This window comes from Mirounga leonina, unplaced genomic scaffold, assembly GCF_011800145.1.
Source record: "Mirounga leonina isolate KUSES-001 unplaced genomic scaffold, KU_Mleo_1.0 Mir_201, whole genome shotgun sequence".
NCBI classification, from domain to species: Eukaryota; Metazoa; Chordata; class Mammalia; order Carnivora; family Phocidae; genus Mirounga; species Mirounga leonina.
In genome coordinates this window covers 17639261-17667231 of record NW_023270504.1, presented here as the reverse complement: position 1 = coordinate 17667231, position 27971 = coordinate 17639261, and the positions used below count along the sequence as shown (strand labels likewise).

Below are 27971 nucleotides of genomic sequence, written 5' to 3'. Positions count from 1 at the left end.
CATTTTACAACCATGAAGTTTGAGGCTCAAGAGGATACATGCCCAGAATTTTACAAATGTTAGATGGTGAAGACTGTGAACAGGCTTTCTCCTACAGCCTACACCCACCATCTAAAAAGAAAAGCAATTGGTAAAAGCCCTCTACAGTTATGTTTCTATAGACTGGTCAATTACTTTTTTTGGGAAACTGAAGAAATGACTTATAAGTGGAACTAAATATGCCACTTGTTTACTAAGTAAGAAACAAAAATACAGAAGAATATGCCTTGCAGTTGTACTAAGAGAACACAAAAGTAGTTGCTAGATGACTGAGCCAAACAATAAATTAGAGGTGAAAGTAGCAGCAGAATTAAAACTATTGAGCTGGCATTGGAGATTAAAAGACAGGTCCCTGATCACTGGGAAGGACCTTGAACACCGCCCCCTCTGTCACTCCACAAAGAACTGAATAAGTCCATTGTGTGAGAAAAAACATTTTCTTCTGGACTAAGACAAAGAGATAGCAGCAGCAACGTCTGACCAAAGATGACCAAATCATCTAGCTACAGAGTCATGACCACCACGCTAGAATCCATAATACCTGAAGACAGTGCAGGAAACAGGAGTCTCACTACCATTTTACCGATCTACTACTATCTTTCTCTCCCAAGATATAAATAAATTACTCTCAAAACATAGTTACTAGAAAGAAATACAGTAATCACATTTGCTAAATAGTATTCTGGCACCTTTGAAAAGCCTCAGGGTACAATTTGGGAGACCCAGAAAAAAAGGTTACGTGTAAAAACCTAAGCCCAAAAAGAGGTAAGAGAGGACATGTGCTGGGTGAGCTGAAGAAAAACAAAAGAAATAAAGGAAGTTAAGAAGACAAATGAAACAAACAAAAACTGATGGAGTGAGAACAAATGCCCATTCAGTTTGACTCAGGCCTCATACACTAAGGCATCCAGATGAATGGCTGAAACTCCAGGGAAGAGAAAAATCAGAATTAGATGTTTTTCCCACAGCAAGAAAGTAAAATACTGAATATAAAAGTATTGAAAAGATGTAACAGGTTTTCTTTTTTTTCTTAAGATTTTATTTATTTATTTGTCAGAGAGAGCACAAGTAGGCAGTGCGGCAGGCAGAGGGAGAGGGAGAAGCAGGCTCCCCGTTGAGCAGGGGACCCGATGTGGGACTCAATCCCAGGACCCTGGGATCATGACCTGAGCCGAAGGCAGATGCTTAACCAACTGAGCCACCCAGGCATCCCGATGTAACAGGGTTTCAATAGAAAATACATTTTTCATAATCCACAGATTAATAATTCCTCCAAATACATCCTCATAAGTAAATTTTTAGTTCTAAAAATGCCAATACTTTCAGAGCCATCTAATTGGTTTGGCTTTCTTTCCTCTCCCACTTCTTCCTCCTCTTACTTTCCCCTCTTCTTTTGTGCTCGCCAGTTCTCCCAGAAACAGTACATAAGATGGTGCGGTCTTCCTACCATTCCACTAGCTAGGCTACAGTTACATCCAAAAATTTCATACTTACAGATTCTCTGCACGTAACTGTTAATTCCCATTTAACTCACTGACAGTTCACAGTATTAACACCTCCACCTTACATTTTTCTTAATAAGACACTTTACATATCCATGATCTCAATTTATTCTCACAACATGTAATCTGGAAGGTAAGCAGCGTCAATAGGCCCATCATTCCCATTTTAAAAACAGGCAAACTGACACAGGGAAGTCAGGTAACCAGGACTGGGCATGAAGGTGGGGGCCTGGGGCTCTCCCACCACTTCACACTAACAGCCTTTCACGGATACCTGTAGTATTTCTCAGAATACGTGCAAATGTCAAAATTCCCTAAGAAACAGCAGGTGGCTTTAAATATCTAAATTCTTCTACAAATGGACTCACCTCAAAAATGAAAATATGCTCCAATTCTTATGCTTCCACTTCAGTCCAATGAGAGCTGTATTAAAGATGACCTGTGCCTAAAAATAAGTGAATAAAAACAAAATTTCATTTTGAAGCAGTCTGAAAGCAGTAGCTGCTTTTGCTTAATACACATATTTGTTCTCTTGCACTTAAATTTCTTGTTCTCTTTTCATGTAGATTGAAAATTATATGGATGGAAAAGATAAAGAGGAAAGAAGTCACAAAGGATCAAATATTGTGCTGAGCACACTAACATGCCATCTGATTTAATCCTTGCAGTAACTCTGAGAAGTACTTAACTTCTAAACAACCTAAAATTCTAAGACTTATACTAGGATCTGAACATATCAATGCCTCAGAGGTACTTTTTTTGCATCTTTTTACATTTATCTAGCATTTCACAAACTATATATAGAATAGGCATATTCAATTTTTTCCTATATGTAGTTAGACTTGTATATTTAGGTCAAGGTCTATAAACACACATAGTAACCTAGGTATTTAAAATGCAGACCCACATTACGAGTGCGTGTTATTACATGACATATCTGTGTAACTGACAATATCATAATATATATTGTGAATAGGTACATATCCATTAGATAGTTAAAGATTCCATATGTGTGAAAATTTTTTAAAAGTGAAATAACAAGACAAAGAGTTTGTGCTTTAAATAAGAAACGATCACTGAAAAAAGTAATTAAATTAAAAAAATTAAAAATGATCACTAATACCACATAATGCTTAAGAACTAATAATTGCAGTATGGACTTGTCACGTGGCTTTAACAGCAATGAAAAGGGACTGTGGAGTACAGGAGTTCGAATTTGAATCCCAACTCTGTAACAGCATGAAAATACTGAAGATCAGCACTTCATTCTTCTGTTCAGATCCTCATATAATACAGTCTCACTTGCTTAGAGGCCACACATCAATGACCACCTCAGCAATGTCACAGAGTAAATTAAAAAATTACATGGCTAGTTAAATAGATGCCACATAGTCTATGTGCTAAACTTCTCCATTTTATTCAGATGCCCTCAAGCTCAGTTTAGATCATTTAAAATTTCATTTTAGAAAAAGTTCAAATGAAGCTGGTAATCAAATCAACCCAACTCAAACTTTTTAATATAAACTGTACAATTAGCTAAACAAATAGTAGATGAGGGAGAGTTTTTCTTTAGAGACATATTCCAGATAATAAATCAATATAAAGTAGAAATTAAAATATCATATTCTGCAACTCCTAATGAATTAAAGTATCTAGGCATAACAGCTACTGGTATCCGAAAAAGAAAACCAGCACATATTATGTGTCCTGAGGAAAGAAGAAATACCATTCATATATCAGGGAAGTGAAAAGAACAGGGGGAACAAAGGGAGGAAAAGAAAGAAGGGAAGAGAGAGGGGGAGGTGGGAGAGAGGAAGAAGGAAGGAAGAAACAAAGAGAGGGAGGGAGGGATGAAGGAAGGGAATCTGAATTTGATTAAATCTCTAGGTCCGTCTACCACTTTATAAACACACAGGAGAGAAGGACATGTTAACTATATCACAAAGACATCATTAGTAATATCTAGCAAAATAAATATTAATAACCATAAAGGACATTATTTGGACCTTAATCAAACTATAAAAAGAAGACTTACAAATCAAATATTAACTAAATATTTAATAATACTCAATTAACTTTTATTTTCAGGTATGATAATTAAATTATGGTGACAACATTTTATTTTTATTTTTTTTTAAGATTATTTATTTATTTGACAGAGAGAAAGAAAGTGTACAAGTGCCCCGGTTATAACATTTTAAAAGTGTTTTTATCTTTTAGAATAACATACTGAGGGGCGCCTGGGTGGCTCAGCCAGTAAAGTGTCTGCCTTCAGCTCAGTCATGATCCCAGGATCCTGGGATCAAGCCCCGCATCAGGCTCCCTGCTCAGTGGAGAGCCTGCTTCTCCCTCTCCCTCTGCCCCTCCTCCCTGGGCTCCTGCTCTCAATCTATCTCTCTTTCCTCTCTCTTGTTCACTCTTGTTCACTCTCTCTCAAATTAATGTATCTTAAAAAAAAGAATAACATACTGAAGTAATTACATATACAATGGTGTATCTGAGATCTGCTCTGTTTCACACAGGAGGGAAGAAGTGGGCAGATGGATGAACCTAGATTAGCCCAGAGTTAATAAGTGCTAAAGCTTGATGGTGCTATGCAGGGATTCATTCTGCTATTCTGTCTACCTTGTATATTTGAAGGTTTCCAAAATACAATTTTTTAAAAAAATATGAGGTATACATCAAAATAAATGGTACTTCAAGTATAACAGAAGTAGTTTTAAGAATTTAAAACTTAACTACATGTTCCTGTGAGATGTTTTAACAAAATAATACTAACTAATGTCTGAACTAGTAGATATTTGTCTCAATTATTTAGCTAAAATGTTATGTTCTGTATGTAATGGTCGATCTCTTTATTAAGTACAGCTAGTACATTGAAAACAGCAATTTATCAGAAAATGGAAAAGTAGTGACTTTAAAAATATAGGCAAACTGCCAGACTTTAGATGTTTTACTTCCAAAGTTTTTTGTTCATTTGGCACTAAGAAGACTCATGTTGAGCTATAGTGGTGCACAGAGTTTGGCTCAAATTCTTCAAGTATGGATAATACATGTGTAATTTAAATTATTGTATGATGAATTCTGTTAAGTGAGAAACAATTGTATTCAACACAAAAAGGTGAAAAGAACAAAGGCTTTGAAATTCAATGTCTGATCCCTCACTTATTAGTTTTACATCATCTCAAGCAAGTTCTAGCTCCTTCATCTGTAAAATGAGAAAAATAATTTCTTCCATATAATGTTGTGATATGTGGATTTGATTATATTATAAAAGATTCAATATATTTTAACCTTTTATATAAACTACAGAAGTGTGGGTATACACACACACACACATTTCCTAGCACTGTTCTGTTAGTGTTTCACAGTAGCTAATATTCTAATTGTCAACATCCAATCATTATTCTGCTAGTATTGTTAGGCTACCTAATATTAAACTCACTTCTCCCCAAATGCCAACAACATTCCCCACTGGCATAAATAATAATTTGGAAAACATATCCACTCTGAACTAAAAAATCCCTTTATACACTGAAGCTATAAGTGTCCTTTATGTAATCAGCAGGACAAGAATTTGCCTATAACTTTTATTTACCTAAGTTGTAAAGATTTTGGATAGATAATATTGTTACAAATGTTTAAAGATAGGCTGCTTTCAGTCACATAGCCAAATTTAAGTTACATCTGGAATATCTTTGGTGTTCGAAGGATAAATCTACCCTAAAAAATATCAAAGTTTGGGCACCTGGGTGTCTCAGTCGGTTAAGCGACTGCCTTCGGCTCAGGTCATGATCCCAGGGTCCTGGGATCGAGCCCCACATCGGGCTCCCAGCTCAGCAGGAAGCCTGCTTCTCCCTCTCCCACTCCCCCTGCTTGTGTTCCCTCTCTAGCTGTGTCTCTATCAAGTAAATAAAATCTTAAAAAAAAAAAAAATCAAAGTAATTCACTGGACTAACGCTTCTATAAGAAAATTCTCACCCTTGAAGATAAAGTATCAACAAGAATGGGCTTCCTTCCAACTCACCTGATGCCCTAGGGCATATTGCCTATACCTTAAAGCTTTATTTTGTTATAACTTATGTTTTATCAGTCATTGCTTCACATACTGGTCCCATAGTTGGAATATGAGCTCCAAAAAGACAGAGGAAGACTTACTTTCTTTTTGTATCATCAGCATTTGCCTAGGGAGTGCCTGGCAGCAACAGGTGCTTAATACGTGTTTGCTGAATTCACATATGAGTATATATACCTTCCTTCTCTAAGGACTTCTGGATCAAATCATTAAGTACCCCCTTGTTAAACACTCCATGATGGGACTGAGCCTACCACACCTGGGACCAGAACCTGAAGAGACTTCCATTGTGGTCTTATCCTTACCCCCTACTCCGCAGAGGACACATCTACTTCAGATCATTCAAGTTCAGCACAGACTATATCCCTGGGGTCCTCTTCCAAGCCTAGCCTTCAACCTGCAATACCAGCTAACAGTTACTGACAGCACTCTTTGTGTAACGTACTACATGAAACACAGAGTATACTTTAGTTCATGTGTTCTTTACGATAACCTGGGAGTAAGTATTAGTATTAATCCCATCCTACAGGTTAAGGCTAAAGCTTAAAGAGGTTATGAAATATGTCCAAAGTCCCAAGGTCATAGAGCAGAGGCAGGATTTGAGCCAGGTCTGTCTAAATGTGGTCCACATTCTGAATCACTGACTCCCCTGAACAGAAGACTCCTAGTAAACAAAACTTTTCAAAAAAGACTCTGAAAGTCCCTTGAGATGATTTAAAATGATTTTAAATAAGCTTTTAAAAGTGACATTAGTTCCCTTTGGGGAGTCCTTCACTTTTTCCTCTTACATTTTCTGATAACACGGGGCCCCTAACCAACAGAAGCTACTAAGACGGCAGCAGACAGAGTTGAGGATAGAAATCATGCTTAAAGACAAAAAATCTGAGCAGTCTAAAAATCTTGTGAACAAGACTAGAAAAATAAAAAGGAGAGATGCAGAATCTAATTGTATAAAGGACTAGATCGCTCTTAATGACTAACATCTGTATAGAATTAAAAAGCTACAAAGCACATACAAATACACACACTAATTTACTAAATAGGGATTTCCTAAGGTGCAAAGCTGCACCAGAACATAGGTGTCATATAGATCTGACACTGAAACTTTCATTACAGCCAGCAGAAATAGTAGAGGCTCATGAGTAAGACAGTTTTTCCCAAGTTTAAATCTCACTTTGACAATTACTGCATGGCTTTAGGAAAGGTACTATCAAAAAAAAGGCGGGGGGGCACCTGGGTGGCTCAGTCAGTAGGCGTCTGCCTTCAGCTCAGGTCATGATCTCAGGTTCCTGGGATCGAGCCCCGCATCGGGCTCCCTGCTCCACGGGAACCTGCTTCTCCCTCTCCCACTCCCCCTGGTTTGTGTTCCCTCTCTCACTGTGTCTCTGTCAAATAAATAAATAAAATCTTTAAAAAAAAAAAAAAAGGAAAGGTACTTATCAACCACACTGAGCCTCAGTTTCCAGGTATGTAAAATAGAAATAATACCTCCTGTGTAGCAAAATTATGAGAAAAACCATTAATGCATCATGCTGCCCAAAGCCATTAACCTAAGCACATCTGTTCAAAGCAGCAGCAAAGAAACTAAAAACAATTAGAGAGCTGTGCTCAGGCTTAGATTCCCAGGCAGAAGTGGACTGCCTACATAGGGGTCCCCACCCAGAAATGGAGATCTGAAAAAAAACTGTTCTTCACCAGGGAAGGCTTCAAAGGCAAGCAACAAGAGTGGTTAGCACATACTCTTTTTTTTTTTTTTTTTTTTTTAACTAAGCCCTATGCCTAACGTGGGGCCTGAACTCATGACCCCAAGATCAAGAGTCTCATGCCGTACGGACTGAGCCAGCCAGGCACCCCGGACAGCACATACCTTCTAAAGTGTATAAGCCACTGGGAAACTATTAACCACTCCCAACTTAGATTAACCAAACTGCTTTCCTGACACCATGTTGGGATCAGTAACAGTCATTCTTAATGACTAAGGAAAAGTTTTCACCTAGAGTCGAGGTGAGCCAGAATGGAAATAGCACTTGTAACAAAAAGAGCTGGCCTCTTCCTGTTTCACCCTACAAGATACCCTGTGACACCTCCCTCTGCCACCTTCCTCAGTCAATTAATCCTTTAAAAACTGTTATTAAATGCAAACACAGCTCTAGGTCCAAGGCATACAAGGATGAACCATGAAGGTTCACAGGACAGTGAGGGCAAGAGATCAGTAACAGTAGCAACAGCCAGGATCTGAGAGTTTGCTGTGTGCCAGGCTCTTCAAGGGCTTGATATATTTAATAATCTAATTCTCACAACAAGCCTACAAGGTAGGCAGTAATACTGTCTTATAAATGGGGGGGGGGGGGACAGAAAGATGGAGAACTGTAATAACTTGCAAATCCATTCAGCCACTAAGCAGTTAAGCTGGACTCAAACCCAGGTAGATAACATAAGTGATAAATGCTAGAACACCAGCATGGGAACATCGAGGCCCCAAAATTTAAGTAACCTGGTTAGTAATAGATGAAGTTAATAAATATATTTTAGGGGCGCCTGGGTAGCTCAGTCAGTTAAGCATCTGTCTCTTGATTTTGGCTCAGGTCTTGATCTCAGGGTTGGGAGATCGAGCCCCACGGCGGACTCTGCCCTCACCCACTGCTCCTCCCCCATACACTCGTGCTCTCTCTAAAATAAATAAAAATCGGGCGCCTGGGTGGCTCAGTTGGTTAAGCGACTGCCTTCGGCTCAGGTCACGATCCTGGAATCCCAGGATTGAGTCCCGCATCGGGCTCCCTGCTCAGCGGGGAGTCTGCCTCTCCCTCTGACCCTCCCCCTTCTCATGTGCTCTCTCTCTCTCTCAAATAAATAAATAAAATCTTTAAAAAAAATAAAAAATAATAAATAATAAATAAATAAATAAACAAAAATCTTTAAAATAGGGCGCCTGGGTGGCTCAGTTGGTTAAGCGACTGCCTTCGGCTCAGGTCATGATCCTGGAGTCCCTGGATCGAGTCCCACATCGGGCTCCCTGACCCTCCCCCCTCTCATGTGCTCTCTCTCTCATTCTCTCTCTCTCAAACAAATAAATAAAATCTTTAAAAAAAAATATTTAAAATAAATAAATAAATATGCTTTAAAGTCTTAGAAATCCCTAGAAATACACAAACAGAAGGTAAACAATGACACGAGCCCCATCTTTAAAACCTTCATGGACCATATAGATAATAGCTCAGGTTCACTACCTCTTAGCAGAAACATCAACAGCTGTTACATTTGGTTTTACTCATACAAAGAAGTTTAAAAACAAATGGTGAGTGATTAGGGCAATGCATTGCCCAAATGAAACCAGTTAGCATTATTAAACTGAATTACAATCATGACAAAAAAATGGGATCACACCATAAAATACCATGAAGCCACTCTCTGGCAGTGAACGGCTAAAAGGTATGGCCATTTTCTTTAACACACAGGTTTTACATGGGGTTGCTCTTCCAACTAAGACTCTTATTAGAGAAGAAGAAGCATCACACAATCAGGCCAACAAAGGTCTTTTTGAGGTGAGCCTGCCCACACCAGTTAATTAACCAGATGTTTCATTCAGTGACGCATCTAATAGATAAGTTATTCTGTCTTGAAGCAACAGTCTCAGGAAGACTTTCTGGAATTAAACTGCCCTCGGTTGTACCCTGTGAAGAGATTAGTCCTATAGTACATGTTATCCTACTAGTCAATCCTCATTATCTGCAAAGTGTAATTTAACATTTACAACATCAGCCCCATAGTCTTGTCTGCCTAATAAAACATTTCTCCTTGATGTCCTAATTTATTCAAAATTGAACTTGATCTTCTCCACAAAACAAGTTTACGCTCCAAATTTACTCATTTATTATTTTAATGCAACTTCCTTTCTCATTACTCAGCTTGCAACTCTCGTTGTTCCTGACTTCTCCATCTTTTCCACTCTGGATCTCCTCACGCCAGGATTATCAAAATAAGCTTAACTGGTCTTCCTATTCCAACTAACTTCTCCTTCTAATCCTTTTTCTAAGACTGAAAATTTACTCTTAAAAAGCAATGCTTTGGGCGCCTGGGTGGCTCAGTTGGTTAAGCGACTGCCTTCGGCTCAGGTCATGATCCTGGAGTCCCTGGATCGAGTCCCGCATCGGGCTCCCTGCTCAGCGGGGAGTCTGCTTCTCCCTCTGACCCTTCCCCCTCTCATGCTCTCTCTCATTCTCTCTCTCAAATGAATGAATAAAATCTTAAAAAAAAAAAAAAAGCAATGCTTTTACTTTGCTTTCCTCTGTCCCAGAACCAACGATGGCAACATACAAGATCACATAATAGAAGCAACATTCTCTTTAATAATCAAGAAGCCTGGGTTCCAGCCCCAATTTCTCCACTAACTAATTTGAATGATTCACTTAGATTTCCTTACCTGGAAAACATGAGTCCTAGGCTACAAGAGCTCTGCAATCCCTTATTTGAGAGCAACAAATCTCTTGTCCTGGAATTCGTGGTCCAATATAACTGAGCTAATCAAACTCATCTACAACTATCCCCCAGCAAGTATTCTCCTACCCTTAGCTACTGTCTATATGCTCCTGAATATGTCAGTCATGCTTGTGCTGTACGAACTCCTTCTTCTAAAATGACCTCACCCTTCTCTTACAAAAACATCCTCAAACAGAAGGGTTACAAGGAATTATGTTCTTCTTTGTCCTTTTCTGACATTTGCAATTTTTTTACACTCTGTACTATGTATGTACTAAATGTTCAGGGGAAAACAAATTCCTAAACCAGAGCTATAAGGTAAAATTATCTCAACACACAAAGCCTAATCTGGTAATCATCAATAATACGTCCTTTTTCTTCCTAGAGATTTTATTCGTTGTACACATTTGGCCCTGTTAACTCTAAAATTTAACCTGTGGCCCCCATGAAAGGACTCAATAGTTAATGAAATGATTTTATTTTGGTTCTCTTAAATGCAGTCTAATCTATCAATGCTCAGCTGAAGTGGATACCATATATAGCTAATGTAGCTAAAGTACTTAATCTTAGTACATTAACAAATTCACTCCCTGTTTCCTAGAAACAACCGATTTTTAAACATCAAACCATATTATTTTATGAGCACCTAGTTCCAATAACATCGATTCAGTACTTTTGTAAGTTATTTTTTGTGAGCTGATCTGAGAACCCCCAATTACCATCTTCAACACCACACTGATAAGAAAGCACCAGCTGATGAAATAATAACTGGGGAGGAAGGCCAAACATGTTCTCCATTCTGCCAGTGATCATTCAGCTTGAAGAAAGGAGAAATCAATGACCCAGAGATAACACACGGACCTGATTTTGACATACAACAGAACAAATACTCATTTACGAAAAAAAATCAGTGCCCCGTAACATCCTAAAAAGAGCAAAGAATGTGCTATCAGAAGGCCTGTGCCAAAGCCCACCATTTAATAACTTAGAGCCCAGGAAAGTCTCATAAGCTCACATCCTCAGATTTCTCATCAGCAAAATGGGGATCACCCATAATGCCAGCCTTGTCTACCACAGAAGACCTCTGAGCCTCAAATAACGTAATTATGTACAAGTGTTCTGAAAACTGCAAAAATGCTTCACAGTACAAATTAAGATATTATGTAAGCAATATTCATAAGACAAATACTCACCAATTTTAAGTATTTATTACCAAATAAATCTACCTACTAGGAAAACGAAAATGACTAGAGAAGAATCATCCTTAATGATACCAATTTTCTAAGTCTGGGTTTTTATACATCTTGCTTTTTCAAGTAGGACACACAAAACTCTACATAAACAATTTCAGGCAGTTAAGTGTCTGAACACCTTTTCTTAAAGATCTCTAGGGAGAAAAATTCCACAGCTCCCTTGGTATTTTTCCCTCTGGAACTGAACAACTCAATGTATAAAAAAGTTCTGATTTCCTTCATCTGATATAAAGAAAATAAAATACACCAAGCTGGTGTAAAACAGTAATTGGCTATAAAAAATTCTATTCTACAACAAGTTTTATGGCAGACACAGACAAAATAGCCAAGGTATAATGGACCTAAGCTTTTTCTCTTTCATCAAATCCCTCCTTGCAGAGGTGGAAACATACACTGCCTAAACAAAAGAAAAAAAAAATGCAGATCAGGTTTCTTAACTTTCATAATGGAATACTAACCGTGACACTTGCCAACCTAGCATATAAAACAAGGTCTTCTTTTCAAACCATACCACAGGGCATCAGGCAAAAGCAAATATTAAGACAATTGATGCTAGAAAGAATTTAAGGCCCATTTAACCAAATTTCACAAGATCCATGCCTGTGTTCTTTTGGAAGAGCTGAATGTAACGTACCTGAACTATATAGTTCTTTCATTGTTAGCAGAATGTTTTTATTACTTGACTATGGTTATGCCTTAGGCTCTTACTAAGGGACAACATAAGAAATAAAGACTTAAAAGAATGTTTTTTAAAGATTTTATTTATTTGAGAGAGAGACAGAGGTTGAGAGAACAAGTGGGAAGAGGCACAGAGGGAGAAGCAGACTCCTCACCTAGCAGGGAGCCCCAATGTGGGGCTTGAGCCCAGGACCCTGGGATCATGACCTGAGCCAAAGTCAGATGCTTAACCAACTGAGCCACTCAGGCACCCAAAAGAATGTTTTTATTCTGGCTTCCAAACTGTCCAATATTTTATTTCATATATCTTTTAATATAATATCTTCCTATAGCAAGCACTCTCTGTGGCACTTCACTGACTATTCACATGTTACAATTTATTGAAATTCTTATTTGCTTGTCTATCACCTCCCCCAGAACATTAAATTTAAGGGCAGAAACTATATTTTATTCAACATTATTTCTCAAATACTGAGGGCAGTGCCTAGCACATAAGGGAGATTAATGATCATTTATGTAATGAATAAATCATATACTTTATTTTTATTTTCCTAGGACATATGTTCAGTCCGAAATAGAAAATACATCTTCTTTAAAAAAAGAAGTCACATCTTTCACTTATTTATCTTCTCCACTCTTCCTGGAACCTTCCTTGCTTATTAGCCAGGAATTAATAAATATTTGATGATGATGAAGACAATGACAAGAACAATTATGCTAGTAGTAGTGGTGGAAAAACCAATTATCCTCATCAAAACAACACAGAGCAAGCATTGTGTTCATCATCAAAATCAAATACAAAAATAGTAAGCAATCGTCCTTATATATTAAAATTATACATCGTTATTTTCCAATTTTCTAGGTTTCCCAACACTGGTTAGGAGACTTTGCTTATGATCTCCTACACCAGTAAGCCTAAAAAGAATCAGTCAGTCGTTAAGCGTCTGCCTTCAGCTCAGGTCATGATCCTGGGGTCCTGGGATTGAGTCCCACATCGGGCTCCCTGCTTGGCGGGAAGTCTGCTTCTCCCTCTCCCACTCCCCCTGCTTGTGTTCCCTCTCTCCCTCTCTCTTTGTCAAATAAATAAATAAAATCTTTTTTAAAAAAAGAATCAGTTCCTCCAGAATCTAGACTGGCTACAGTAATTCATCTAAGAAAAATTAATCACCTGCCATAGAATATTTACATTTCAAAAACCTAAAGCTTACTGCCTTATGCCCCTATGTCCATGATTTCAGATGATAACTTTCCCTGGTTTTCTCCTGCTGAGGATGACTGCCTGGAGAATTGGACTCTATCTTTCTGAACCTGCCAGGTGCTTGGATGAAGATAAGGAGAAAGCAGGGAGCCAAGAGTGACAGTGATCTCCTATCCTGTAGAGGACACACCTGCCATTCTGATGCTCAGTGTGTGTTTGCCATGGTCCTGCCCTAATTCCAACTCTGGTTTTAGGTTATACCTGGCAGAAACAATATTCTTGATTAGCAAGTCTAGCTTTACACATTATCCTATGGCAGACACACATGCACAAAAGGAAGAAAAAGAAAAAAAAAAAACTCCTATTTATATATAAAACTAATATTTATCACAATCGGGGATGATTTGATCCCTAAGCAGTACAAGCACTCAATGAAGATAAAACATTGAGAAGAAATTCCTTTAAGTGCATCTATCAAGATAAGCTCTCTTCCTCAATAAAATCATTTGGTTTGTAGGCTGGACAGGTTTCACTTTTCCAGAGTAATAGTATTAGGAAAGTATACATCCTTATGGCCTAAAATGGCCCATGCCAGAGTCCAGAGATAAAGCAGATGAAGAGGTGTATTCGACACCTAGAAACACTCACTCCAGCACACAGATTCAAGGAGCCTGAAGCAATGAATACTTGCTTAACACCACTGAATGTCAAAATAGACCAGCAAGAATGAAAAAAGTGGATGCCTTTTCATCACCTTGTTGAGTCTCTGAAAGCACATCTTTATTCACATGACATTAAAAAGAAACATATTTCTGGAATTGATGTGTATAAAAGTGTTAACTATTCATACAAGCAACTTTTAAAAGCATGTTTTGGAATCATATCTACCTATTTAGATATTAGACTTAACTCAAAAAGAAATATCTTAGATAAAAAGAACCCTTCTTTCCTCAGCATCAAAAGGATTCCCTTTCTGAACGCTTCGCTCAAATAAGAGTATACTTAAAGAATAAAACTCTTATTTCATTAGGCGGTAGATGTCGATAATAAGATAATTAGATCCTGAACTCTGCCCTTTTTCTTGTCATGAGGATGTCCTTAGCACGACATTCAAGATTTTGCATTATCAATTTGAGCATTCCAGTCTCTACTCCAGTAATCCCATTACTTATTCATTCATTCAACAAAAATACATGGAGCTCTAGTAATAAACAAGACCAAAATGATCCCAATCCCTCAAAGTTCACATTAAAGTGCTCTCCAGGCAAACCAGTCAATTCAGTGTATCTCCCAAACACTCATTCAGCAAGTATTTACTGGATAGGTTAAATGCTGGGCAGTTTTAGACAGTTTTATAGAGATAGAGCAGTAAACAATGGGACAAGATTTCTTTCCTTTACAAAGTTCACAACCTTGTGAATGAAGAAATGCACCTGTCTTTTTGTACTTTTCTGCTATGTTCATGTCAATTTCCCCTTCTCTTTACCTCTGGACACCTTCCCTTCTCCTTAGCACCAACCAGTCCTACCAAATTCCATTTATACCATAGTTCAGATACCATGTTAACTGGATTGCTGGTGAAGAAATGGGAGACTCAAGCAAGACTTAAATCTGTGTGTGGGTATAGGAAGGTTGGGAGGGGTGGTCAGCTAAATTTAAGAAATTAAAGAGAATTAAGGGATTCTGGGCAGGTTCTTAAGGCCGAGACAAAGAGTCAATATAGGAAATCTGTGACTACACCTGGGGTAATTACCATACAAGCAAGACAGAAACCCAATTACCAGACTGAGGCACAAAGTTAACACAGGATCAACAGCAACAGTATTTGCTATCAAGTAAGAAGCTAATGAGTCAGGGTTCTTAAAATCCTCCAAAGGACAGAACTGGCCCCTCAGGACTAGGCTGATCCTTTAAGCAGAAATCAAATACTCTCAGCAATGAAATTAAAAGGAATGTGTCTTTGCAAACCACATATCTGATAAGAGGTCAATGTCCAAAATATATAAGGAACACATACAACTTAACAGCAAAAAATAATCAGATTTTTTAAACGAGCAAAGGACCTGAATAAACATTTTGCCCAATAAGACACACAAATGGCAAACAAATACATAAAAGATACTTAACATCACTAATCACCAGGGAAATGTAAATCAAAACCACAATGTGATATCACCTCATACCTGTTAGGATAGCTACCATCAACAAGAGATAACAAGTGTTGGCAAGTGGATAGAGAAAAGAGAGCCCTTATTCACTGTTGGTGGGAATGTAAATTGGTACAGCCATTATGGAAAACAGTATGGAGGTTCCTCAAAAATTTAAAAATGGAACTACCATGTGATCTAGCAATCTCATTCCAGAAGCAATCTCTCCCGGGTATACATACAAAGGAAATAAAATCAGTATCTCAAAGAGATACACTCCCATTTTCATTGTACCATCATTTGCAATAGCCGACATAGGGAAACAACCTAAGTGTCCATCAAGGGACGAATGGATAAAGAAAATGTGCTACATATATACACACTGGAGTATTATTCAGCCAATGGAAAGAAGGAAATCTTGTCATTTACGACAATATGAATGAACTTGGAGGACATTATGCTAAGTGAAAAAAGCCAGGCAAAACAAGGCAAATATTATATGATCTCACTTATATGTGAAATCTAAAAAAAGATAAACTCATAGAACCAGCAAGTAGAATGGTGTTTGCCAGGAGCTTGGGGAATGAGGGGTAAAAGGGAGATATTGGTCAAAGGATATAAACTTCCAGTTAGAAGACAAATAAGTTCTGGGGATCCAATGTATAGCATGGAGACTAGACTCAGTAATACTGTTTTCTATACTTGAAATTTGCTAAGAGAGTAATCTCAAGTGTTCTCGCCACACCAAAACAAAAACAAAAAAAACAAAAAAAAGTTAACTTTGTGAGGTGATGGGTGTGTTAATTGATTACGGTAATGATTTCACAATGTATATCAAACCATCACATTGTACACTTTAAATACATACAATTTTTATTCATCAATTATACCTCAATAAAACTCAGAGGGGAAAGAAATTTAGGGGTCTAGAGTCAGGATTATTATTACATTGAGGCTTCAGATTCTCCAAGGAAAACAAAAGTCTCCAATTAGAAATTCCAGATTACCAATTGGCATGATGTGCCTTCCCTTTCCTGGTAAATTTAGTCAGTAAATAGAGAAGATGGGTCAGAGAAATTATACTCCAGTGGTGAAGATGTTAATAGTGATGTTGGTTGTGATAAAAGTAATAGTAGAAAAGTTAAATTGTAATAATAATAATGTCTCTTTATATTTATTGATCACCTGAAATCTTAAAAAAGACCTTTGAATCTACTATCTCATTTCATTTCATAAAATCCTATGAGGAAAGCAAAGCAATGATTACTTTTCTAATGACATCAACAATATTAGCTGCATCATTTCAGTGACATTACGGGAGAAAAAGCATTTGTAGGATAAGCATCATTCATTTATAGCATGTCTAACAGAAATGTGCTTCAGGCTGTAACTGGATCCTTAAGACATCAGGACATTTCCTAGGGCTGCAAATCCAGTGGTGAACAAGAGACTCCCAAGTGTAGGCTAACAGGAATAAGTGTTTTTCCCCCAAACCTACCAAATTATTTAGGTTTGTTTAGAAACATTTACGTGTCTCAGAAACATCAATAAAGTTCTTGGGCTTTCTCTGTTACTGTCAAAAAGATTTTTTTAATTAAAGAAAATATAATTTAAGAATGCTATTAGTGGGCGCCTGGGTGGCTCAGTTGGTTAAGCGACTGCCTTCGGCTCAGGTCATGATCCCAGGGTCCTGGGATCGAGTCCCGCATCGGGCTCCCGGCTCAGCGGGGAGCCTGCTTCTCCCCCTGACCCTCTCCTCTCTCATGCTGTTTCTCGCTCGCTCTCTAATAAAATAAATAAATAAAATCTTTAAAAAAAAAAAAAAAAAGAATGCTATTAGTAATGCATCATAATCTCAGAAAGCAAAGCTAGAGTTAAAATGGAAGATTTATATAGATGAATCTCTGTGAAATGACCAGGTCTTTGTTTCTTTTTCAGAATTCTCTCTTGATTTCTTCATATACCTACAACTCCATTTCAAACTTTAAAACAAATCGTAACAGATATACATCCTATTACCATTATTCAAATGAGGCATACTTAATATTACACTACAATTCAGGCACAAAAGCATAAGTATCATCTGATTCAGCAGATATATATCCAATTGCGGGAGACCTTGGATGTTCATTTCTGTCTTAATGTATGTCAGAGAGTGACAGAAAGATAGAAGGTACTAAAACTAATGGAAACCTTGCTGCAAGTATTTCTAGTGATCAAAATAACTATATATAGAACATGAATTACACTAGTACCATAATTCAAATCTTCACACTTCCTCTCTCACGCTCCACTCCAGAAGCTCTTTTAATACTTAAACAGCCTGGTGTTAAATGGATTCCATTCTTGAATTCTGGCAAGCAATTTGAAGCTTTCATACTACTAATAAAGGCATATTGGTAGTACTATAGTTACAAATTTAAACAAAATTATGTAAATATCAAGCAACAGTGAGAGCAATTACTGTTTCCACAGGGTAAGTCCTGCAAAGGGACAGCTGGGCATTTTATCTTAGACATGAGGGGGTTGGGGAAAGGCCAGAGCCAATGGTTCACCCACCAGGTTGCCATCTGGCTTGGGACCAAGCAGAACAATCAAGCCTGGCAAAAGAAGTCACTGTGTTGTGCCTCCAAGTGGGCATTAGCTTTATCCCAATGGACACTGTTAGGAGGCACAGTTTCATGCCCTTCTTCTACCGTATGAATTCTCCCCCTGTGCCAGGCGGATGAGGAGAAGATTCGGTCACAGTCAGTGTTGGCCTGACCTCAATTAAGATACTTGTCCCATTTGGAAAAAAGGAGTTTAAATGGCTCCTGTTCTATAAACTCCCAAAGAGTCCAAACCCAAACCAAAATTGCAGGCAAATGAAGGGAAGGATGGAGTTGGCAGGGGTCATGAGCTTGGCAGGAAAGGGAAAACAGGAATGGAAATCCTGAATCTCTTCACACCACATCATTAAAAACCTGGAATACAGGGGAGAAACAGAAGGATGAGTCACATAATAACAGATTCTTGTTTTATTTAGTAGCTCATCTTAGGATCTAGTAGTTGACATGGCTTGGTAGTAAATGAAGAATAAGTGAATAGGTATTCAGCTTTAGGTCCTGGGTGAACAGAGTAACAGTCATGCATGCTAACAGAGACAAAGACATCCCCAAATAACTCAAACTCTTTTTCCATGACTGGAAATGAGGACTCCTGTCCCTGAACACCCAACTCCATGTATTCCAAGCAAACTGTCCATAAGATTTAGCTAAAAGTGTGTGTGAAATATGTGAAAGAACCACATCCCCCAAAAAAATCTCTATGAGCAAAAATATTAGCCGTATTTTCTCCCCGTGTGTAAGAGACAGGGATGCAGGCTGGCTGAGCAACGTGTAATGGGATGCTGTGATATGAAGAGGCCAGGGCAATCATTAGGCTCCCTGGGCATTCCCGGCCACTCACTCTCTTCTCCACCTCTCCACCTGAAGGGAAAGAGTGCTCCCTGTCTAAAGCTTAAGCCCTTGAGACCACAGTTCCTCACCTCACTACCCTCTCTACCAAAGTACCTCATTGGCCCTATTTGTGCACATACCCAGAAAGGGTGTGTCCGAGATCAAGTCGGCTTGATCCTACTGGCTAAAGCTGTCAGGAGAGTAACTGTCTATGGATGACATCTACCAAAGGTCCATGGAGAGGACATCATTCACATGTAGGCACACTTTCAGAGCCTTTTGAAGTCTGTCAGCCAATGCTTTCTGTCCCAAGATTTTGGAAAATCAGCCCTTCCTCCCAGATACTTAAATGTATTCACCCTGCCACCACCCTGAAGCAGTGGTGTCTCATTCCATGGGTTTCCTGCTCAGCAAATCCTTAAACTACTGTTTCCCAAGCACCCAAACCCACACCTCTACTTCAAAATTTAACAAGCTTACTCTCCCCTCTCCTCCTTTCCTGTCTGCCAACATTCACACCTACCCTAATGATCTCTCCCCATCCCTCCGCTGACTTTTTACTCTGCAGTTTTGCTCCATTTCTTAAATAATCCCATGTTCTTGCACATTTATCTCACCCTCCCAAAGTGAGGCCTTCCTATCACCACATGCCTCTTACAATTTTATACTTCCAGGAAGTATTGCTTTTGATTGCTCTTTCCTCAGCTAAATACCATTACTCGTATATTTTAGATGATTCTAAAGCAGCTCCAATCATATTTCCCCTCTATTAAAGATATACCATTTTTACTTAGCAAGAATTGTACTCTGATATCCTTCTCCAAACTGTTGATCAGTTCACTCTCGCATGGAATTTTTCCTGTAACCAAAGTTACACGGAAGAAAATGTTGCTAAATATTCAGTCTAAGTAACAAGTGAAACTGTATAGTCCACGGAGGAATTAAATATGGTGAACTTAAGAACATTAGCAACGTAGTCTAACAAGAGAGTTTCACCAGAAAAGACAACAATGAAATACTCCAAGTAGACCTATAATGATATATTAAAATGATGGAAACAATAAATAGCAGAAATCAATACTTATTGCAGGGCTTCGAGGAGTGTTTTTAGACTGAGGAAATCCCAACATCTCAAATCCACAAAGAGATTTTGCTGAAAAAAAAATTTTAAATTTTTACTTTGTTTTTACAATATATACAGGGATGAAGTCATCCTTTGGGGAAAGTTTAACACCATTTCAATAAACACATGTACAACTATTTGATTACACATTATTTGGCACATTTAGTACCTTTTTCACATTACTTATCTATCAGAAACCCAGTTAGGATTCCAGAATCCTAAAGAGTGGGATTTATTCCTTCTTATTATTAAATTATATCTTTAAATCTTTAAAAAAAAATTGCTTTTAGGGGTCCCTAAGTGGCGCGGTCAGTTGAGCATCCAACTCTTTTTTTTTTTAATTATTTATTTATTTATTTGACAGAGAGAGGGGACACAAGCAGGGGGAGTGGGAGAGAGAGAAGCAGGCTTCCTGCTGAGCAGGGAGCCCGATGCGGGACTCGATCCCAGGACCCTGGGACCATGACCTGAGCCTAAGGCACTCAACCAACTGAGCCACCCAGGCGCCCGAGCATCCAACTCTTGATCTTGGCTCAGGTCATGATCTCAGGGTCATGAGATAGAGCCCCCTGTTGGGCTCCATGCGGGAGCCTGCTTAAGATTCTCTCTCCGGGCACCTGGGTGGCTCAGTCCGTTAAGCATCTGCCTTCAGCTCAGGTCATGATCCCAGGGTCCTGGGATCGAGTCCCTCATCCGCCTCCCTGCTCAGCAGGGAGTCTGATTCTCCCTCTCCCTCTGCTGCTCCCCCTACTTGTGCTCTTTCTCTCTCTCAAATAAATAAAATCTTAAAAAAAAAAAGATTCTCTCTCCCTCTCCCGCTGCCCCTCCCCCCAACCACGTGCTCTCTCTCAAAAAACCAAAATACAAACCAATAAGAGCCTGTTTTAATTTCAATTGTCTGATAAAAGTATAATTTAGACAGCACCACTGACCAGCCCTTTTTAAAAAAGATTTATTTATTTATTTGAGAGAGAGAAAGAGCACGAGTGGGAGGGGAAGAGGGAGAGAGAATCTCAAGCAGACTCTGTGCTGAGCGTGGAGCTGACTCGGGGCTCGATCTCACAACCCGGGGATCATGACCTGAGCTAAAATCAAGAGTCAGAAGCTTAACAGACTGAGCCATCCAGGCGCCCCCAGTCTTAAACTACAATATACAGTTATCATAACGACATCATTTTACTCTTTTGGAAAATAAAATATCTTAGTCGAATCATCTTGGAACACAAATGTAGTATCAGTCAGTCAAACCCTTTTGAATTCCAGCCATGTTAGGTTTCCTCCACATGCTTCAAGGCAGTAAAATCAAATCTCCTATATTTCTATGTCCCTCGTTGCAAGGCAGTATCTCCCATAGATACCTAATCATGTTTATTAAATCACGCTGCAAAATGACAACAGTAAAATGATTTCTAAGATCATTTCCATTTTTAGATCCACTCAAAACAACGGTGTAGCGTGACATGTTGACAAGGAACCTGGTGGAAGCTTGTATTATTTGCAAAGTTAAAACTTCTCTCAGGCTACTTACTACTTACAAAAGGAAAAGGTATTTATGATGAAGAGATAGGATGGACCACCACCTTAACCAAGTGATCAAATATCACCAATAAGTCACACTGACATCACACACCTCCTGATGTGATGCAATAGGAAATTCACACCATCACTCATGGAGTAGCCTTATGAAATCGTCCAACCTTATAAGTTATCTACTACTGTGTGAAAATTCCCCAGCACTCAGCAACTTGAAAAAACAATAATAATTTATTAGCTCTCACTGTTTCTGTGCATCAGTTATTCAGACAGACCCCAGCTGGGACTGTTGATCTCTACTACATCGAGGACCTCAGCCAGCAGAACGAAATCATCTGAAGGCCCATTCACTCACACATTGGGTTGTCAGCTGAGACCTTAACTGTAACTGTCTAACATCATCAGAGGACCTACGTTTCCTCACAATGTGCTGGCTGGGTTCCAACGGCAAGCATCCCCGGAGTGAGTGAGTGAGTCTTAAGGCACAGAGCATGACTTCCACCTCACTGCAATGGTCAGCTGTCACAAGTCCTTGCCCACACCCAAGGGGAGGGAACAGACTCCACCTCTCAGGTGAAGGATGTCAGTCACATTTTAAGAAAAGGACATGAGGGGCGCCTGCGTGGCTCAGTCGGTTAAGCATCTGAATTTTGAATTCAGCTCAGGTCATGATCTCAGGGTCATGAGATTTTGCCCCCTGTCAGGCTCTGCACTGGGTGTGGAGTCTGCTTAAGATTCTCTTTCCCACCCCCTCTGCACATCCATCCCACCCTGTGGCTCATGCACACAATCTCTCTCTAAAAAAAAAAAAAGAAAGAAAGAAAAGAATGTGAGATGGGCTAATCAGTGCAGCTACTAATAATCTGAAAGTAATAATCTGCTACAACCAGAATCTAATCAATAAGAAGCAATCAAGACAAATTCATAATGTGGAATATTCAACAAGACAACCAGCCTGAATGGTTCAAAAAATATATTTCACAAAAGACAAATGAGATGGGGCATGTCCTAGATCTGTCCAATACAACTTTCTGTGATGATGGAAATATTCTGTATTTGTGCTGTCCAAGAGAATGGCCATAGCCACATATGGCTACTGAGCACCTGAAATCGGGCTAGTGTGACTAAGGAACTAAATTTTTTATTTTATTAAATTGTAATCTATTTAGTCACATATAGCTAGTGGCTACCATACTGGACAGCACAGGTATAGATCAGAGGAGGCCTGTCCTGAAGAGACAGGCTAACCAAATATAATGCATTTGCCTCGGTAGATCCTAGCTCAAACAAACAAGGAAAATCTATGAGAGGCAATTTTAGTACAACTGGAGAAACTGGAAAATGGACTATACAATTGATGAAGTCCTGAATCAGTGTTAAAATTTTTTATTATAAAAGTGGTATAGTGGCTATGTAGGAGAATATCCTTGTTCTTCGGAGATAATGTAGTCAGTGATAAAGCATCTTGATGTCTACAGCCTACAATGAAATGAATAGGGGAAAAAAAAGCATACGTGTGTATGTATCTATACACAGAAAGACACATACATTATACATATGGAGGGGAAGGAAGGAAAGAATGAATTCAAATGTGGTAAAATACTGACAGTTGGGGAATTTAGATGAAGCATATGTGGGGATGCTTACTGTACTATTCATTCAACTTTTCCATAGGTTTAAAAAATTTTTAATAGAAAGATGTGGGGGGGTTAAATTTTCTTTCTTCTCTAATACCTACTATATTTCTTACATAAATTGTATCATCAAAATTAGCTATGGTTTCATGTTTTATAACTTGGTACTGTGTAACTCCTACATTTTCAATGGATTTCAATAGTAACCATGTTGCTATGATACACCAAGTGTCCCAATAAATATGTTTTGAGGGGTGCCTGGGTGGCTCAGTCAATTAAGCATCCAACTCTTGGTTTCGGCTCAGGTCATGATCTCAGGGTCCTGGGATCGAGCCCCACGTTGGGCTCCATGCTCAGCAGGGAGTCTGCTTGAGATTCTCTCTCTGCCCCTCCCCCACTCGTGCACATGCACATGCTCTCTTTTTCTCTCTCTCTCAAATAAATAAATATATTTTAAATATATATTATATATATATATGTTTTGACTGACTGATTAAGTTTAAAAAAGAACATCTGTAGGGGGGTGCCTGGCTGGCTCTGTAGGTAAAGTATGCAACTCTTGATCTCGGGATTGTAAATTCAAGCCCCAGATTGGGTGTAGAGATTACTAAAAAAAAAAAAAAAGAAAGAAAGAAAGAAAAAGGAACATTTATTAGTCAATTGGGAAGCAGAATTACTCCCTGCCAAATAAAGTTATATCATGCTTTTGAAAAAAATTTTTTACTACTTCCAGATACTTTTTATTGAGGTATAGTTGACATATAACATTGTATTAGTCTCAGGTATACAACATTATGATTCACTATTTTTATATGTTGCAAAATGATCACCACGTTACGTCTAGTTAACGTCCTAGTTATATCATGTTTTCAATGTAGCAATTAGCTGTATTTTTAGAATGTTGATCTGATTCAACACAGAAATGATTTTACACAATAAATAAAATACTAAAGGCCTAAAGTATTTAATACAAATCAATTAAGATATATACAAAAAAAGAATTATACTGAAATGAAAAATGTATAAATAAAAAGAAAGATACGAGAATCAGCAAGTTAAATCTCCATATACTAAAAAAGTTCTCAAGCCCTCTTAAACCTCAGGTTGTGTTTTCACTATAAAATTATAATTAGATGTTTTTGATATAAATTTAACTCAACTTAAAATAGATTTTTTTTTTTAGGAAAAAGTCATAATCATAGCTGGGTAATAAGAAGAATAGGTATGTATGCTAATGATATCAGATAATGACATCTGACTGGGTTCAAACACCCAACCTTCCAAGTTGGTTATAAAAACGAAGAAGGCAATGAAATGTGGAATATAATATTTAACAACTCTAAAGGATGGCGCATCTGGATCAGTTCCAAACTAAACGGAGAGACTGGGACTATTAGAGAATACAGAAATAGCCTGACTGTTGCTTAGTCTTCCAACAATGGATCCTTAGGGCATGAGAATAAGAGGCAGGAACAGACTTGACATGCAAGGCAACCTACCACCTTGCACCAGTGACTGTGCTGGATTTACAACAAGGGGCCTCTGTTCCTTAATGGAAAATACTCAAAGATTCTAAACTCTGGCGGCTTTGTAAAGGTAATGATGCTCCTCTCAGCTAGGTGCTAAAAACTAAAAAAACTAAAAAAAGGTAAATTCACGAGGCTACACAGACACATGCTACATGGCACCCTCCTTTCTCTGTCCCATTTTAGCCTGGCACAAAATTTTAGGGAGGCTCTTCCATGCCATAATGCCACTGTTCTAGTTTAGACTTCAAAGTCACAAATTCCAGACACATTTCACACTCAGGATATACCTATCCCATGCCTCCTCCACTTACTTATGTCTACTATTTTTTGTTAAACTATACAAAATGATTTATCTCCCAAGTAGCTTCCCTGGTACTGTGAAACAAGCCATGACTTTTTCATTTTTTATCCATAACAATACTCAGCACAGTATTTGTACAATGCCAGAGTATAAAAGATACTATATCAGAAAAGTTAGCTGTAGCTAGATGAGAGGTCAAGAGACAATCTACTTAAATTAACATGGTTCTAGGCAAAAGCAAATTAAGAAACCTGCCAGGATTAGTAGGAGAGAGGATAAATATCAAACAAAAGCTATCAGGACCACAGACGGACTGATTTTATGAAAACTAAAATGAACAGGCCTTTGAAGACCTATTCTTTCTTAAGTCTATGACTCAGTGTAAATCATCAAAGTTGTATTTTCTGGGCTTGGTAAAGCTTCAATGTGACGAAGTAGGAAAAAAGTATGAGACACTGAAATTATTGAGGATAGGAGAGGGAGAAATAAACAACAGGAGGCCAACAAAAACAAAAAATGAAGAAAACAAATTTCTTCAGAAAAGAAGTGTGATCCGGGCACCTGGGTGGCGCAGTTGGTTAAGCACCAACTCTTGATTTGGGCTCAGGTCCTGATCTCAGGGGCACGAGACCCTGCGTCAGGCCTGACACTCAGCGCATAGTCTGCTTGGGAATCTCTCTCTCCCCCTCCTTCTGCCCCTCCCCTCCACACTCTCACTCTCCCTCTCTAAAAATAAATAAATTTTAAAAAAAGAAGTGTGATCATTAGCATTACAAAGAAGTGCTTTTCAAAATGTCTACAGGGAGTTAAAGGAATCAGAACAATCTCATATAAACGAGATATAAATCTCATATAGTATTTTTGTTTTAAATACATGCCTACACTTGGAGAAAAGTTTTAACAGAGAAATAAATACTCTTCAGTGATTTGTGCTGCTGTTTTAAAAAAGAAGTTTAAGAAAAAAAGAATGTGATACTGACCCTGAGACCCTTGTCCAAGTTAAAAGCTAAGTGAAACTGATTTTCATCCAGGCTCAAACATACAAAATAAGACTCCATAGGGTCATTCATATATACATCTGACTTGATTCTCCGAAATAGGAGAAATCATTCAATCATTATCACCAAAAGGAATTAGTCTTAAGTTGTAGATGTTCATAACATTTCCTCTAACCTTAAAGACCAGCTCACATTTTAAGATTCTCAGATTTATACTTTTCAAATTCTACAGATCAGACAGCAATCCCTGGTTTTTGACAAAGGGGACGATGACGATGGTGATGATGGTGGAGAAATATAATGGCAGCAGCTAAGGTTTGGTGTGAAGTGAAGAATGAGACTGCATGATGGCTTTTTGTAGTACACTCAAAAAAACAGTGTGTTTATACAGTTAAGGAGCACCGAAAGACTGTTATTTAAAATATATATCCATGCTAATGAGTTTACAAAATGGAAAGAGAATGAGATATAAATAGAATCAAGAGAGTTCTTGCCACCTTTTTCACAAATTAATTTTGTAGAAATAGACTAGTTCCACTGAGGTCTGGAGAATACTGCTTACCAGTGGTATTTTATGGAAAAATAAAATAAAATCCACAAAATTTGTTTCTGCCATAAAATTTACTTTGAAGTTTTCTATTCTAAAGCCACAGGTTGTACACAGGACAAGCCCATTAAATGACAGAGAAGAGCGGTACAAACAAAACCCTCCTCAAGGAACATCCTACTGAATGGAAAACACAAAAGTTCACAATAACAGGTCGGGCTTGGTCCATAAACAAGTACTTTATACCAACACTGTGAGTTTCTCTAGGCCTCATAAGAGCAAACTAAATGCTCTATTTTTCCAATACATTAAGAAAGTTTTATATTCACCCACCCCCCAACATCAAATACTTGTTTCAAACTGTGATATGTCTTAGTCTCTACTAAACATAGTTGTTGTAATAAGGAAATTTAAAAGATTGCTGGCTATAGCACTCCTTCCAGGAATACCTGTCAAAATGCCCATTTGTCAGTTTCAAGCTGTCTGGAAATGTATTTTCCCCATAGGGTTTCCCAACGTAAAAATGTATCAAGTAGAAAAATATATTACAGAATTATCTTTCCCCAGAGAATAAAAGCTAGGTATTTTTGGGTTGTTATTTTACAAACAAAGTTTTCCATTAGATTTAGAATAATGTAAAGAAATGATAAACATTATCCAAAAAATTAGAATGGTGCTACTCTTCCACTGTAGTTGAGAAGTGACATAGATTAAAATCAAGGACTTTTGGATATTAGAGCTGGGAAGGAATCTTGGAGATACCCAACTTTTTAAAGACTGTTCTGGGCTATACAATTAATTACTGAATAATCCTGGGGGAATGGGTTAAGATTGGGATCCGTGAATTTTAAAAGAGATTACAGCAGTTTCCTAGCAAAATACACAAAGTTGGGTATGGAGTAGTTACCAAATATTAATTAAAGAATACCACTTTAAAAGTTGGATTCTTGGGGCGCCTGGGTGGCTCAGTTGGTTAAGCGACTGCCTTCGGCTCAGGTCATGATCCTGGAGTCCCTGGATCGAGTCCCACATCAGGCTCCCTGCTCGGCAGGGAGTCTGCTTCTCCCTCTGACCCTCTCATGCTCTATCTCATTCTCTGTCTCAAATAAATAAATAAAATCTTAAAAAAAAAAAAAAGTTGGATTCTTGATACGTCAAAAGTCACAAAATTATCAGAACCCAATTTTTTAAAAGGGGGAAAAAATTTTAATGTCAAATCAAGCAAATATAATCTCTTTGGCTATCCATCCACACACACCCATATAGGAAAACTTTTTCCCTACCCATATAAGGTGGATAGCTAACATTAAACAATATTGACAGTTGTCTCATGAAGTCATCTTAACAATGAAACCCGGGAAAATACCATACAATAGTGAAAAAAGACAAAAAGAGAAGGTCTGGTACTCTCTGCAGGTTTTCTAGGTTTACGCACCTTTTGATTAGGTCGAAAAAGAAAAAGGAAAAACAAACTAAATGGGCCAAAACCATTTCTTAGACA

General features: G+C 38.2%; 1 protein-coding gene across 4 annotated transcripts in view; it reads right to left on the bottom strand.

Moving 5' to 3' along the window:
* The window catches only part of EPS8 (epidermal growth factor receptor pathway substrate 8), a 177382-nt gene that overhangs the window by 116983 nt on the left and 32428 nt on the right, over positions 1-27971 (bottom strand). For 3 of the 4 annotated variants that reach the window (XM_035028147.1, XM_035028151.1, XM_035028148.1), the window contains exon 2: positions 1910-1986. The exons of the other annotated variant lie outside the window; for it this stretch is intronic. The gene's annotated coding sequence lies outside the window, so the exon portion shown is untranslated. The remainder of the gene's footprint in view (positions 1-1909; positions 1987-27971) is intronic. 4 annotated transcript variants of the gene reach the window in all.